Genomic DNA, 13686 nt, shown 5'->3' on the forward strand with positions numbered 1-13686 from the left:
TGTGTGCTCACCCCCCCCACCCCTGCCCCCAGGTGTGTGCTCGCAGCCCCTCCCCTTGGCTCCCTTCCTCCCCAGGTGGGCCGGGCTTGGAGGGCCGGAGAGCTGGGGTGGGGTAGGGGTGGAGCAGCCCCTAAGGGGTGCCTGGTGAGCCCAGGAGGAGGGGAGGAGGATGGGTGGGGGGCAGTCAGGGGCTTTGCACCCACTCTGAGCCTGGGTGGAGGGAGGGGTGTAGGAAGGGTGAGGAGGTGCCTGGGGGCTGGTTTTCTAATCCGGTACTTTGTTGACGCGGTTCTTTTTCTCACTTCCTACTTTGGACACTTTTTTTTGGTCTGTGTGTTTAAATGTAAGTTTTAAGGCTATGGATTTTCCTCAGAGGACTTGTTTAGCTGACTCCCCGAAGGATCTCACATGGGGTGTTTTCATCATTATTATTTCTGGAACTTCTGCGGTTTGGGTTTGGGTCGTTTCTTTGACTCGTGAGTGAAAGACTTTTCCTGCCCAAAGATGGTGGCCTTCCCCCCCACCCCCCGGAGATTTTGTCCCGTATTTGTAATTTAGTTGCACAGTGGTTATAGGATGTTTTATGTTGTTGCTGCCTTTTGGAATTTATTGTTACTTTGGAGTGATTTTTACCCCCTTTCTTAAAGCTTTATTCCAGTATAAATGACAAACAGTAAACTGTGCATATTTAATGTGTGCTGTTTATTAAATGTTGACGTGCACACACCCATAAAGCCATCGCCGGACAGTCAAGCTCATGAACCACTCCTGTTTCCTCCTTGTGATTTACCCCTTAGTGATTTCACCCCTGGGCTCCTCCTTCCCCTCCCCCTGTCCCCAGGCAACCCCTGATCTGCCTTCTGCTGCTGTGGGTCACTTTGCATTTTCTAGCATTGTATAGAAATAGAATCTTACGGCACATTTTCTCTTGTTCCCGGCTTCTTTCACTTGCAGTTATTTTGAAGTTCATCTCGTTGTGTATAACCAGGGTCCATCCCTTTGTATCGCTGTGTAGTGTTCTGTGGTGTGGCTGCACCCTGCTTCTTTATCCATCAGCTGTCAGTGGACCTTGAGCTTTTCTCCTTTTTGGCTGTTATGAATAAAGCTGCTACAGACATTCATGTAGAAGTCTTTTAGGGACGTACGCTTTTGTTCCTTTCGGGTAAATACTTAGCAGCAGAGGGCTGCTGAGATGGTAGGTGTATGTTTAACTTTTGTTTTTCTTTTTAGAGAGTGTGTACAAGTGAGCAAGGGGCAGATGGAGAGAAAGAGAGAGAGAGAGAAGAAGTGGGGCGCGAGCTCACCCGATATGGGACTCAAACTCACGAACTGTGAGATCATGACCTGAGCCAAAGTCAGCTACTTAACGGCTGAGCCACCCAGGCGCCCTATGTTGAACTTGGGAAGAAATTCCCAAACTGTTTTTCTAAGCGACTGCCCATTTTACATGCCCACGAGCACATGAGAGCAACCAGAAATTTCTACCTGCTTCTCGTCCTCAGGTGGCCAGTCTTTTACACTGTAACTGTCCTAGGGGATGTCCAGTGTATCCCCTGGCGTTTTAATTTACATTTCACCAATGACCGACGACATTGAGCGTCCTTGCACGTGCATACTTTGTGCACTTTCCCTGTACAGATCTTCTGTGGTTGACGGTCTATTCAAATCCTTTGTCTTCTGTTGCAAGGATTATTTATATATTCTGGATGCAAAACCCTTTGCAAGATTTGTAAATAGGATTTGTAAATATTTTCTCCAGCCTGTGCCTTCCCTCTTCATTTTCTCCACAGAAAATCTTGAAAGCAAAGCTTTTTAATTTCGTTGAAGTCCAATGTACTGTTTTTTTTCTTCTTTTATAATTTGTGTTTTTGTGTGCCCTAAGATCCTTTCCAACTGTGAGATCATGAGGGTTTCCTCCTATGTTTTCTTCTAGAACCTTTGGAGTTTTAGCTCTTACATTTAGGTTTATGATCTATTAAAAAAATTGTTTTTAATGTCTGTTTATTTTTGAGAGAGGGAAACAGAGGTGAGTGGGGGAGGGCAGAGAGAGAGGGAGACACACAACCCGAAGCAGGCTCCAGGCTCCGAGCTGTCAGCACAGAGCCTGACGTGGGGCTCGAACCCATGAACCGTGAGGTCATGACCTGAGCCAAAGTCAGACGCTTAACTGACTGAGCCACCCAGGCACCCCTTATGATCCATTTTTAAAATTATTATTATTACATGTTTTAATGTTTATTTTTGAGAGAGAGACAGAGTGCAAGTGGAGAAGGGGCGGAGAGAGAGGGAGACACAGAATTTGAAGCAGGTTCCAGGCTCTGAGCTGCCAGTACAGAGCCTGATGCGCGGCTTGAACTCATGATGGCAAGATTATGACCTAGGTTGAAGTTGGATGCTTAACCAACTGAGGCACCCAGGCTCCCCTAAAATTATTTTGAGAGAGAGAATGTGTGAGTGGGGGAGAGGGACAGAGGGAGGAGAATCTTAAGCAGGCTCCACACGCACTGGGGAGCTCGATGTGGGGCTCGAACTCACGACCCTGGGATCATGACCTGAGCTGGAATCAAGAGTTGGCCGCTCAACCAACCGAGACCCCAGGCGCCCCTGATCGATGTCCTAGGTGAGAGTCGCGGTTTATTTTGTGCACGCGACTGGCTCTGCGTTGGCTTCAGAAAGGAGAAGTAGGAGGTGCCGGTGTCTCCCCCGCGTTCAAGCCACAGGGCCTCCCTCCGATGCCTTTAACTGGCAGGTTTACCTTCTCTGGTGGGGTGGAGTCTTGTGCAAATGGTAACATGAATTACAGAGAAATAAATAAGCTCAGTACTTTGCATATTTGAGTGTCGGGTGTTAATTGCAGCCCGGCCCGGGAGACTTCCTGCACCGGGTGATGTCTGCGTCTTTGCTCAGCAGATAGAAGGTTCCTCCGTCCGTCCAGCGGGTCGAGGAGTGGAGAGGACACGAGCCAGTCTGAGCCAGTGTGTCCCCAGCTCAGGCCCTTGCTGCCAGGCTGTGGGTTCCCTGCCGGAGAGTGCGGGTGGAGCCGGGTATCGGTCTCCCACCCCACACTACAAACGGTCCGGTTCTGGAGCTTTCCTCCCCCTGTCTGATTCCCTCCTCCTCAGAATGTTTCTCTTCTGCCTCAACACCTCTGATTTTCATTTGGCCGGGAGCGGCTGCGGAGCTTCCTTCCCGTCTTTAATGTGCACCGTTTCCGCAAGGGCGCTGCGCGGCGCTCTCCCCGAGCCCGAGTCCCCAGCTGTGGGGCGACGCTGAGCCAGGGTCATGTGAACCCCGTTGTGCCCCCAGAGAGGTATCATTATGCCATCAGGTTCTCACAACATAGATTCTCTTTTAAGGATAGAGAGGCTGCAGCCCAGAGAGGTCGTTCAGCCTGTCCAAAGTCACACAGGCAGTCTTCCAAACCAGGTCATCTGACTCCGAAGCCCCCACCCCGCGCTGCTCTACGAAGACTTGGCGGTTCTGGCCAGGATCTGCCTGGGTCTCTGGATAGAACCTGAAGGCACCCCAAGGAGCCTGTCCTCAAAGCTAAATTTCAAGTCAGTTTATAATGGAACAGAGAGACATGCATAATCTTAGAGGGAGAACAGCTCCCGGGGTTAGAAAACGAAACAGGAGGTGAGGGACCGCCGTGAGCCAAGAGGAGGTGAGCCAGGCGGTGGGGTCCGAGGCGGGAGGGCCGGCCATGACTCCTCCCGGATCGGGCCTGTCGTCAGCGGCTCAGGGTCTGTTTGCTGCCCCAGGGAAGGGCTTACCTGCATGGAGAATGGAGGCGCGGAAGCCAGGCCAACACGTCCATCTGTTTCCTCAGTAATGATTTACTGAGCTTTGACTATGTGAAAGGCCCCGCTTTGGATTCTGGAATTCCGTAAAAAGCAAAGTTTTGAAGCGAGCCCACCCATGGCCTGTACTGGGATTTTTCCCGAAAGCCCCAAGGAGAGGGGTTACAATAGAAATCAAGGGGAAATGGGCAGCGGGCTTGTCTGCAGTGATGGGAGGTGGAGCCCGGGCTTTAGCAGCTTGGGGGGTGGGCACAGCCTCACCTCTGCAGGGAGCTGGAGAGGGAGGGCCACACGCAGGCCTGGTGAGGGCTCTGTGCTTGGTGCCTCCGGATACCCAGAGCCTGTGACCTTGTCCAGAGAGAGGCCCGGTGAGGTGGATGAAGGCAAGGCTGCATTTCTGGGAGAAGACTGACCGGTCCTTGTCACAGCGCAGTTGCTCATCGTCAGTGGAAAACGTGGCTTCTGGTTTATACATCAGCCGTGTGAGTTTGGCTAGTGTGAGTCTTCCCTGTAAATGAATCCGTGCTCTAGTTCAGACACACTAGTGAGGCTTCTGAGTTGGGCGGGCTGAGGAGTAAATGTTGCTTCAAGAGACTGTTGGCAGACAAATTGTAGCCATCGGCAATGTAGGTGTTTAGTTCCGGCACAAAGCCCAGTGAAGGAAAGCCAGATGAATTCCACTCACCCAGGCTTTTCCCCAGCCCTGTAGCCTGGGCGAGGGCGGGGGTCATGATGTGAGCCTGGCAGAGATCTCCATTAGCTAAGCTGTCTCTCCTGGCTACCAAAAATAGGCTGCCAGGGGCTGGAGAACGCCCCCCCCCCGTGGGGGGGTGGGGGGTTGGCCCTGCCCTGGGCTCACCCACCTGTTGTTTTTTTCTCATTGTGGAGGGTGGTCACTACAGGCCGATTTCCATAAATTCTGTAAATTTGATATTCAGTCTGTTATGAAATGTGGTTCTGGGCTCCGTTATTTTGGGAGGTTTGACAGAATGCACGAGAAGCGAGCTGAAATGGAAACACCACTGCAGTCACCGAGTTAATGACTACGGTAATACAGATAACTAACCAAATTAATGCAATATTCACTCTCATCATTATACTAATAACCTTCGCACAGCAACACAAAAACAATTGGCCGGGGTGGAAGGATCATGTTGTGGGAGAGCAAAGTTTTGGGGGAGTCTCAGAATGTCCTTCTGTGATCTGAGAAGGGAGGGAGAGGGGAGCTAAGGTTTCTGAAATGCCCACTGGGTGCCAGGATGCAGGGGTGATGGAGGACAGTCCGGGGGTGGGGGGGAGGTGCACATCTCATCAGGTGGGGCAGCCTTAAGTGACTTGTAGCGTGAAGTGGCCTTGAGAGGAAGAGGGCCATCAGGAAGGCTTCCTGGAGGCGGCGGTATTGAGCTGGGTCCGGAAAGATAGGTAGGATTCATCGGGTCTTGTCTGCTCTCCTCACCTCCCTTTACTCGGCAGTCTCCATGTTCTCTGGTCGCGGCAGCACGTGCTCCCGGGAGCTGTCACGGCCTCTGGATCCGGCCCCCCAGCATCACCGGGCCCCTTCTCTGTCTTCTCTGCTGGGTCCACTTCCCTTCTGACCTTGGAAGGCTGCTCTNGTTTTCAACCAGATTTCATAAAACAGAAAAAGCACGTGTTACAAGAGCGCAGCTTGACGCCTCTCCGCAAAGTGAACACACTTGGGGCTCAGTTCCCAGGTCAGGAAGGAAATCTCTGCAGTGCTAGGAAGCCCCTCCCGCCTCTCCGGGCCTCACAGGGAGCTGGCCGTGTCCCCACTCTGTCGCCCGAGGTGCTCTTGGCTGGGTGGGTCGCGGGTGTGAATGGACCGTGGAAACCGTCTCCCTGGGCCCGGCGCCACTCCCGGCGTGTCCACGCTGTGCGGCGACCGCCCCGCCCCTCTGCTGCTGTAGCGAGTGTTCTGTTGAACGAACACGCCACGGTTTGTTCATTCGACTGCTGCCTGGCTGCATTCGCGTTGTCTCCACTTGGAGAGTTCTGAATAATCCTGGTAATGGAGGCTAATGGCTCAGTTTTACTACTGACTCTGCAGACGCCCCTGCCTGCCCTGCCGGGACTGGGTGGACGTGCGGAGGGGAGTGTGAGGGTGCTCCTTGCTGGAGGCTGAGGCGCCGCAGCGCACCTTTGTATTTTTAGTTTTTTTATTGTTGAGAGAGAGAGGGAGGGACAGAGAGAGCGGGGGACAGAGGATCTGAAGCAGGCTCTGTGCGGACAGCCCAACGTGGGGCTCGAACTCGCGATCCACGAGATCGTGACCTGAGCCGAAGCCCGACGCTCAACCGACGGAGCCACCGAGCCACCCGGCTGCCCCTCGCCTTTTTATTTTAAATACCAAGAGTGCATGAATGAATGAATGAAGTGACAAGTGCATGCATGAATGCCTGCATTTCTGTAAAGGACATTATTGCATGTTGCTTACCGTCAGATACCCGGCTGGTCGTTTTTCGTGAATGTCAGCATATTCAATCCCTGCCACAATCCTTTGAGATGAGGAGGACTGTTCCCATTTTGTAGAGGGAATAAGTGGGTGACGCGCAGATGGCCGGCAGCGCAGTCTGTCTCAGAATAGGGCTTCATGAACTTTACCCTGTCATCTCTCTGGTTCGAGGAGACATAGCTTGTAAGCGGCGGAGCCAGGATTTGAACCTGTGAACCTTATCATCGCACTGCACAATTTCCACCCCCCCATGCTGCCTGTCTGGGGGATGGGGGAGAGTGAGGGGGTCCGGCTGCATCTGTCTGCCCACACATCTGCCTCTCTCCGGGTGGGGGGCTGTGCGGCCTCCTCCCCCCGCGGGTCACGTGGGCGGCGATGCGCGCCATGGGCTCAGCCCCAGCCGCGATCCGGCGCCCTCCCTCCCCTAACCATCCTCAGACAGAGGATGAGGTTAGTGCACAATTGCAGTGGGCTCGGCTCGCTAATTTCATTTTCTGTGTCTGGAGTAATGGGGCCTCTTGAACTCATTATGCTCATTTAAATTCGAATCATCAGCTGCTTAGCGTCTGACTCCGGCGTTAGGGCTGAGGCTCTGCCCCGAGCAAGGCCTGGCCTCTCCCAGCCGAGGGACGAGGGATGACCACTCGAGCTTTCGAGAAGTGACCTCCTCTCGGGTGGGGCCAGCCTGCGGCTCAGTCTGCTGCGGAGGAGCCGAGGCCACCCCGACCCAACCCCGCAGGCCCGGGAGCGCCCCTCCCCAGCCCCTGAGCTCTGCAGCACCGGCCGGTCGTTGGAACGGTGACCCATAAAGAGCGGTGGCCCTGGGGACCCGGCGGGGGTGCAGCCCTTTGGATAGGACCGCCTTGTGGATCCTTCCACCAAGCATCATTTGCATCCCACAAGTCCCGGAAGTGTCCTGGAAGGCCACTTCCACCCCGCGCTCTTCACGGTTCAGCACTGGGGGTACACGCTGTCCCCTTGGCTGGCAGTGTTGGCTTAGTGCCTCCTCTTGGGTCTAGGCCCCCACCCCCACCTTACCCCTGGGCCTCTCCTCCCGTTCACTTCCACACACAGCCCCAGCCTCTCGGTGCTGGTGACGCTGAGGTCAGACTCTGGTCTTTCCATGAGGAAAAGAGGGGAGGGCACTCAGAGGGCCCGGGCGCCGGTGATGTTCTCCAAGCAGGATTTCAACAACACAACCCGAACAAGCCAGCTCCAGAGCATCGTTTATGGATCACACTGGTTGAAACCAGCTTACTAGACTTCCTTCCTGCAGGACTACTCAGAGCCTTTATTGGCTGCTTTATTGGCGTCAAACGGGACATTGCCCAAACACACATGGGCACGACCTTCACTTCACAGTAGCCTGGCCCCGGCACTTTCCCGGCCCCGGGAGGTGGCTAGCATTATCCCCATTTTACAGATGAGGGACTGAGAAACCCAGAGCGCAGGGTCTTGCCCAGGTGGACAGAGCTCAGTGAGGAGGAGCCAGATTACAGATTACAGTGTGGAGCTGCCTTTTCAGAGTCCTGGGCTCAGCCACCAGCTTCGCAGGGCCTAGCAGCTTGAGAGAGAGACCACTCCGAGGGAGGGCGCGCCCTGGAATCAGGCTCCTCCCCTCTGAGCTCTGGGCACCTGGGCTTGTTGGGGCTGCAGATACCGTGTTTTGGGGGGCAGGGGCTCAGCGATGCCAGTCGTGAGCTCTGGCCCAGGGACGTCTGCGGAATCTCAGCTCTGCTATTTATTGGCTCTGTGGGTTGGACCGGCTCTTTCTGGGCCTCGGTTTCTCCACTTAGAGATAAAGGACCCCTCTCCGTCCCCAGAAAAGCTGCTGGCAGTCGCTTCCTTGGTCTGTCGACAGTTTGACACATGCTCCAGTTTGGTGGAGAAAAATCATTTTCTTTGGCTGGAAGCCCCTGCTTTTTTCTGGCAAAAACGGCCGTGCAGCTTAAAGCAGCCGAGCGGCCATCACAGGCAGGGAGGCCCAAGTGACGCTGGGGTTCTGCCCGCACTTGCTGTTTGACCTCGGGGCTCCAGCTTTAGAGGGACAGGGATTGGACTTGCTAGCCTGCAGGGGCCGCCCCTCAACCATTTCGCCACTGGGCTCTCCAGTGATAATGTCCTGTGGTTGCAGCTGGCCAGGCCTGCCCAGGGAGGGGACCTCCGGATATCGCCACCNTGCTCATCAGCTAAGCAGGTAATTATGTGAGCGCTTTGTTCCCCGCACAAAGAAGCTCTCAGGGAACTTCCGAGAGGCTCCGCTTGCTCGCTGATTTGATTTTTTTCAGAACTGGAGTGTGAAATCCAGGCTGAACCTGCCGAATTGTGCCTGCGAAGGCTATTCAGAGAGACCGTTCTTGGAAGAAGATCAGGACAATTAGCTCTTGGCTGCGGGTAGAGGGGGAAGCGAGCTAATCATGGTGAATGTCAGCCTGTTCCCCGGGGAACCAAAGGGCACAGAGTTGGGAGAAGAAAGAGAAAAAAGGCGCATCTGCTGGGCCTGCCTCCTAGGGCTGGGTTAGCCTCCAGCGGGAGGGAGCGGAGGCCAGGCCGGGACAGGCAGTGCCAGGAGGGTGCCCACACCCCGGGCTGCTGGGGCCGACCGCGTGACCTCGGGCAAGTCCCTTAGCCACTGGGGTCTCAGTTTCCCTAGGTCTGCAAAACGCGTCTTGTGCAAAATGAGCAGATGGGGCCCATCCATCAGGAACGACAGGTGGGCGCGGGGGGCCCAGGGCAGATGGTGCCGGCAGCGCCGGAAGAGAGTCCAGCAGACCCTGGTCCTCGGGCCACTTCTAACCACCGCGCCCTCCCCACCCTCTCTGTGTTCCGCCTGAATTTCGAATTCTAATGCAGGTGCCTCCTTGGACTTCAGGTCCTACGCAAGTTCACGCCCCAGCTTTGCGTCTCCTGAGCTCTGGGACCTTAGTGACGCTCTTTGGGCTGAGTCGCTGTTGCCTACTACCTTCCAGCACCCGGTGGGCTGACCCCCGGGAGGCGGCAAACTCTCGTTGTCACTGCTCAGCATCAGGAAACGAGGGTCCATGTAAGCTCATTTTCTCCATCAGCAGAGCGTGTGTGTGGCTGTTCGGGCAGAAGTGTTTCTAAATGGAGTGTGCGCTGTTTCTGCATTTTTTTTTAATGGCGCCCCAGGAACCTATTCTGCGTCTGTGTCTGCGTGTGGCCCTGTCCCTCGGCAGGTGTGTGTGGTAATCACCCTGATGTCTAGTTGCCTCATTTCTCCATAGCGGTTGTTTCTCACTCTGCCCATGAGTGATGGGGAAGAGGCTTGTTTATATGCTTTGCAACAGGAACTAGCGCTTAGTAGGTGCTCAGTAAATTTTAGCGTTGTCAGCGTCATTATCTGATGGCTTAGGGTCACACCAGAAAATCCGCGTGTGCCGGCCGGTGATGTGGGATAGGTCAGTTCCCGAGGGGCTGAGGTGAGAGAACAGAACTTGGGTTCAGCCGGTGCTGGCGGGTCTATGCTTGGGCGATGTTAATGCCCACATATGTGGGGAACCACCCCTGCGGAGAAGGGGTGACAGCCTCCAGGGCTACTTCCAAACTCGGGGACTTGGGAGGCAGATGTGGGAGTCGCACAGAGAACCCGGTCCAGAGAGGAGCTGGTCCCGCTGCGCAGACCCAGGTCCCCACCTGGGATGTGAGGTGACCTCAGCTTTGTCAACCAGGCACGTGGGGGAGAGGGGGACAGGTTGCCACAGCCTGCCACGGCCATGAGAGAAAGCTCCTCACTTATTCCTTTATCCTTTGGCTGCTCCTCGAATAAAAGGCTTTGCGTCTCTGCCCCTCAGAGGACAGTCCACTTGACCCTCTTAGGTTCTTTTTTTTTTTTTTTTAGGTTTATTTTTGAGAGAGAGACAGAGCATGAGCAGGGGAGGGGCAGAGAGAGGGACACAGATACCGAAGCAGGCTCCAGGCTCTGAGCTGTCAGCACAGAGACCGATGCGGGGCTCGAACCCACAAACCGTGAGATCATGACCTGAGCCAGAGTCGGATGCTCAACCGACTGAGCCACCCAGGCGCCCCGCCTCTTAACTTCTCTTAATCTCAACACTTCGGAGGACATTTTGGAGATCATCCGGCACGTTTCCCGGCGCCTCACGGAACCCCGTGGCGGGGAGCAGGCTGAGGCCACATGTGGGACCTCCCAGTTGGTGGCCCCGAGGTTATCATGACTGGATCCTCTGCTGGGCGATCAGGGCGGTGAAGGAGCTGAACACACGTCCGTGGACAGAGCTGACCGGAAGAACCCTTCCCGGAAGAGGCCTGGGAAAGCTGCATCGGATTTAATCCGTGTTGACTACCTACCACGTGCCACGTGTACATGACCTCTGTGTCCGGTTTGCCGGGGGCGGCAGAGGCGCCGTCTGGGCTCTGTGTAGGGGAGCCCCCTCCGGCAGTGGGCGGCGTCGGGGGGCAGAAAGGGCGGTGGGCGCTACCCACCGCAGCTGGCTGGGCTGTCCCGGGCTGGGGGTCCTTCTGCCCCAGCGGGGGCCACGGAATGGCAGGGCTGGCGTGGGGCAGGGGGAGCCCTCTCCAGCCCCAGCAGCTCCCCGCTGCCGCCCACCTGCTGGGGACGTGCGAGTCCATCCTTAGGCCCTCAATAAAGCCCGAAAGACGACAAGCCCTGTTTCCAGAGCAGTTATTTTACACTTCCATCTAATTGATTAAAGTTACTCCTCTAATTTAACCAGGCCTNCTCCGGGGGCCCTGCAAACCTCTCAGCCAACAGGATCCTACCAGGCTGTGGGCCCTCCCCAGCCGCCAGGCTGTCCCCACAGGGGCATCTGTGGGTCACGCGGCGGGTGGCAGGGAATGGCCTCCCGGCTGGGTCAGGAGAAGGCAGGTTGGCTGGCTCTCGGGTGAAGCCTAGCAGATACCCGAGCGGTGGGCTCGGGGCCAGAAGCCCCCGACCCCGCAGGCAGTGTGCGCTCGGACGGTGCCTTCCCAACTGGGGATCTTCCTGGCAAATGTTTATGGCCTGCCCGTTCCTATTTTCCAAATTGAAGATGATCGTGGCCGTTCTGATTTCTCTTCCCTGGAAAGGCCACCACCCTGTGGCCCGCCGCCTCTGAGCGTGTCACAGGCCCTCGACTGTTGGGGCAGAGGAATTATGTCCAGGGCTTTCTTGGGGACGGCTCTCGAAGCAGCCCATCAAACCGTTGGGAGGAAAACCTTTTCCGCCACGGATCTGGGCTCAGCGGTTGAGGCTCCTGAATGTCACACGGAGCAGCAGAAGAAAGACGAATGCCCTCCCATGCATGTGAGCGAGCCAAAGAAGTGACTCAGTAACTAGACGTTTCTGCACTCAACAGGGGAGGGATGGACAGAGCTTTTTTTTTTTTTTTTTATTAAGGAAAGACCAATGGGTCTTTAGGGGAGCAAAATAGGAGATAGGACCTTGGTGATGATGTCTGTTTATGCAGCTGATCTTCCCCGGCCTCTTCCGCCCCCGGGGAGATTTGTGACAGTTTCACTCCCAGAGGAGAGCTCTGCAAAGGCTTCTTTCTGTACCTGTGGAATCTCAAATGTCATTAAAATAATCCTCATAGCCACTGTGGGGGTCCAAGTGGGTCTCCAGGCCCCGCCCCCTGCCTCGCCATCCCCCTTTCCAACAGCCATAAAGGTTGTTGACCTCCACGCTGGCTTGGACAGGCTGGCCTGGTTGCCGATTGTCTTCCTTTTTAAAAAATTTTTAAATTAAAAATTTTTTATAGTTTATTGTCAAGTTAATTTCCGTATAACACCCAGTACTCGTCCCAACAAGTGCCCCCTCCATGCCTATCACCCCCCCTCCCAGCTGATTGTCTTCCAAATTCTGTACCCGAGGCAGCAGCCAGAGGGACCAGGGGAACAGCCCCTCCCCCACGCTTCAGGCTGCCTGCCGGGTTCTAGGTTCTTCTCTGGGACACCAGGAGCTCCACAGTGGCTTCTTCTGCCATGAAGGCTGGCTCCCAGAGCGCCCTGAGGCCCAGGCTTCCATCTTCTGGAGGGAAGGGGTGGGACGGCCTTTCTCCGCAGGCTTGCCTGCTGTAAGGAGGGCTCAGGAAACCCCCCGTGTCCCCAGCCATGAGCTCCTGCCCCGACAGAACTGTCATCGTGTCTTCTAGCTCCTAGGATGACCCGTTTGCAAATTTCCCACTCAACTGTCACATTTCCTCTGTGGCTGGAACCTGGAATTTGTTTTGGAGGCTGAGCAGGTGGATGAGATAGAGACATAAATATCTCCTGCCTGGGGAGCTGGCTTGGTTATCATGGAAACAGATGTCCGCCCTCCTGAGAAGGGGTCTCTCGGCCGGGTTGCTGCATAATCCCTTCACCGGCTTTGATGTCACCGGTGGGATGGGGGTGGGGGGGACCCGAGATCCCCCCAGGCCAGCCCAGCCCGTGGGCACCGAGCGGACATTTCAATAAGAGCCACTGATGCCAAAGTCGGGGGGCGGGGGTAGACGGGCTGTGTTGTCAGTCGTGTTTTCCCGTCTGGGGTGTGTGTGTGTGAGACAGAGAGAGAGAGGGAAAGACAGACAGAGATGAGAGAGAGAGAATGAGGCTGAGAAGCTAAGGGGACGCTGTCTGGCTGGCTGATTAGCTCGGCTACCCCTGGTGGCTCAATGCGGGCCTGTAACGGGGATGCACACAGGCTGCGGCTGTGAGGTGGGTCACGTAAGGCCTGGGCCTCTCTTCCCTCCCTGCTCTTCCCTCTGACCTGCCTTTCCTCCAGAAGGAGCTGTGAGGCTCCCATAGGCCTGGTAGCAGCAGAGAGGGCAGGAGGGCCCCCACCCCCATACGCAGCCCCTCGAAAGCACAAGAGATGAACACCTGATTAGAAATCAGATGCCAGACAGAAGGCCGTTTTAAAAAACAAGCACAAAGTGAGAGGCCGGGAGAGGCGGCACCCTGGGAGGGCCTATAGGCAGAGGCCAGAACCTCATCTAGAGCACCCTCTGTCGCGAGCAGCCACACGCAGAGCTTCTCGTTATAGGGTATGGGGCCCGCACAGACCTCAGGCAGCGGGCCTGCACAGACCTCAGGCAGCTGATCTGCATAGACCTTAGCCAGTGGGTCTACACAGACCTCAGCCAGCGGGCCCGCACAGACCTCAGCCAGTGGGTCTGAAGGAGGGCATTACCTGGCATCGAGGACCAGCTCTCTGCAGCTTGCCTGCAGCTTGACGCAGCCTCCTCAAGGGTAACCCTGGTCCTCTCTCCCCCAGCTCCCCGCGCTGTGGAAGGGATTACGTAATATGCAGTAGAGCTTTGGAAAGAGAAAAAAAGACCCTCTCTTGATCTTCATGCAGTTTGTAGGGAAGACGCAGCAGAGGGAGAGGAGAGCAGCCAGCATGGGCCACTCTGAATGTAGAAGCCGGGATGTGTCTGCTCGTCTGCATTTCCTGAG

At 55.7% G+C, this 13686-nt stretch overlaps 1 long non-coding RNA gene across 1 annotated transcript; it reads left to right on the forward strand.

Moving 5' to 3' along the window:
- The first annotated feature begins 8520 nt into the window (after window positions 1-8520).
- LOC144220695 (uncharacterized) lies at window positions 8521-10900 on the forward strand. The gene is made up of 3 exons (XR_013331826.1): window positions 8521-8690; window positions 9124-9313; window positions 10130-10900. It is a non-coding gene; the product is annotated as an uncharacterized LOC144220695 (long non-coding RNA).
- The last annotated feature ends 2786 nt before the right edge of the window (window positions 10901-13686 follow it).

This window comes from Crocuta crocuta, unplaced genomic scaffold (genome assembly GCF_008692635.1).
Source record: "Crocuta crocuta isolate KB4526 unplaced genomic scaffold, BGI_CrCroc_1.0 scaffold129, whole genome shotgun sequence".
Classification (NCBI taxonomy): Eukaryota; Metazoa; Chordata; class Mammalia; order Carnivora; family Hyaenidae; genus Crocuta; species Crocuta crocuta.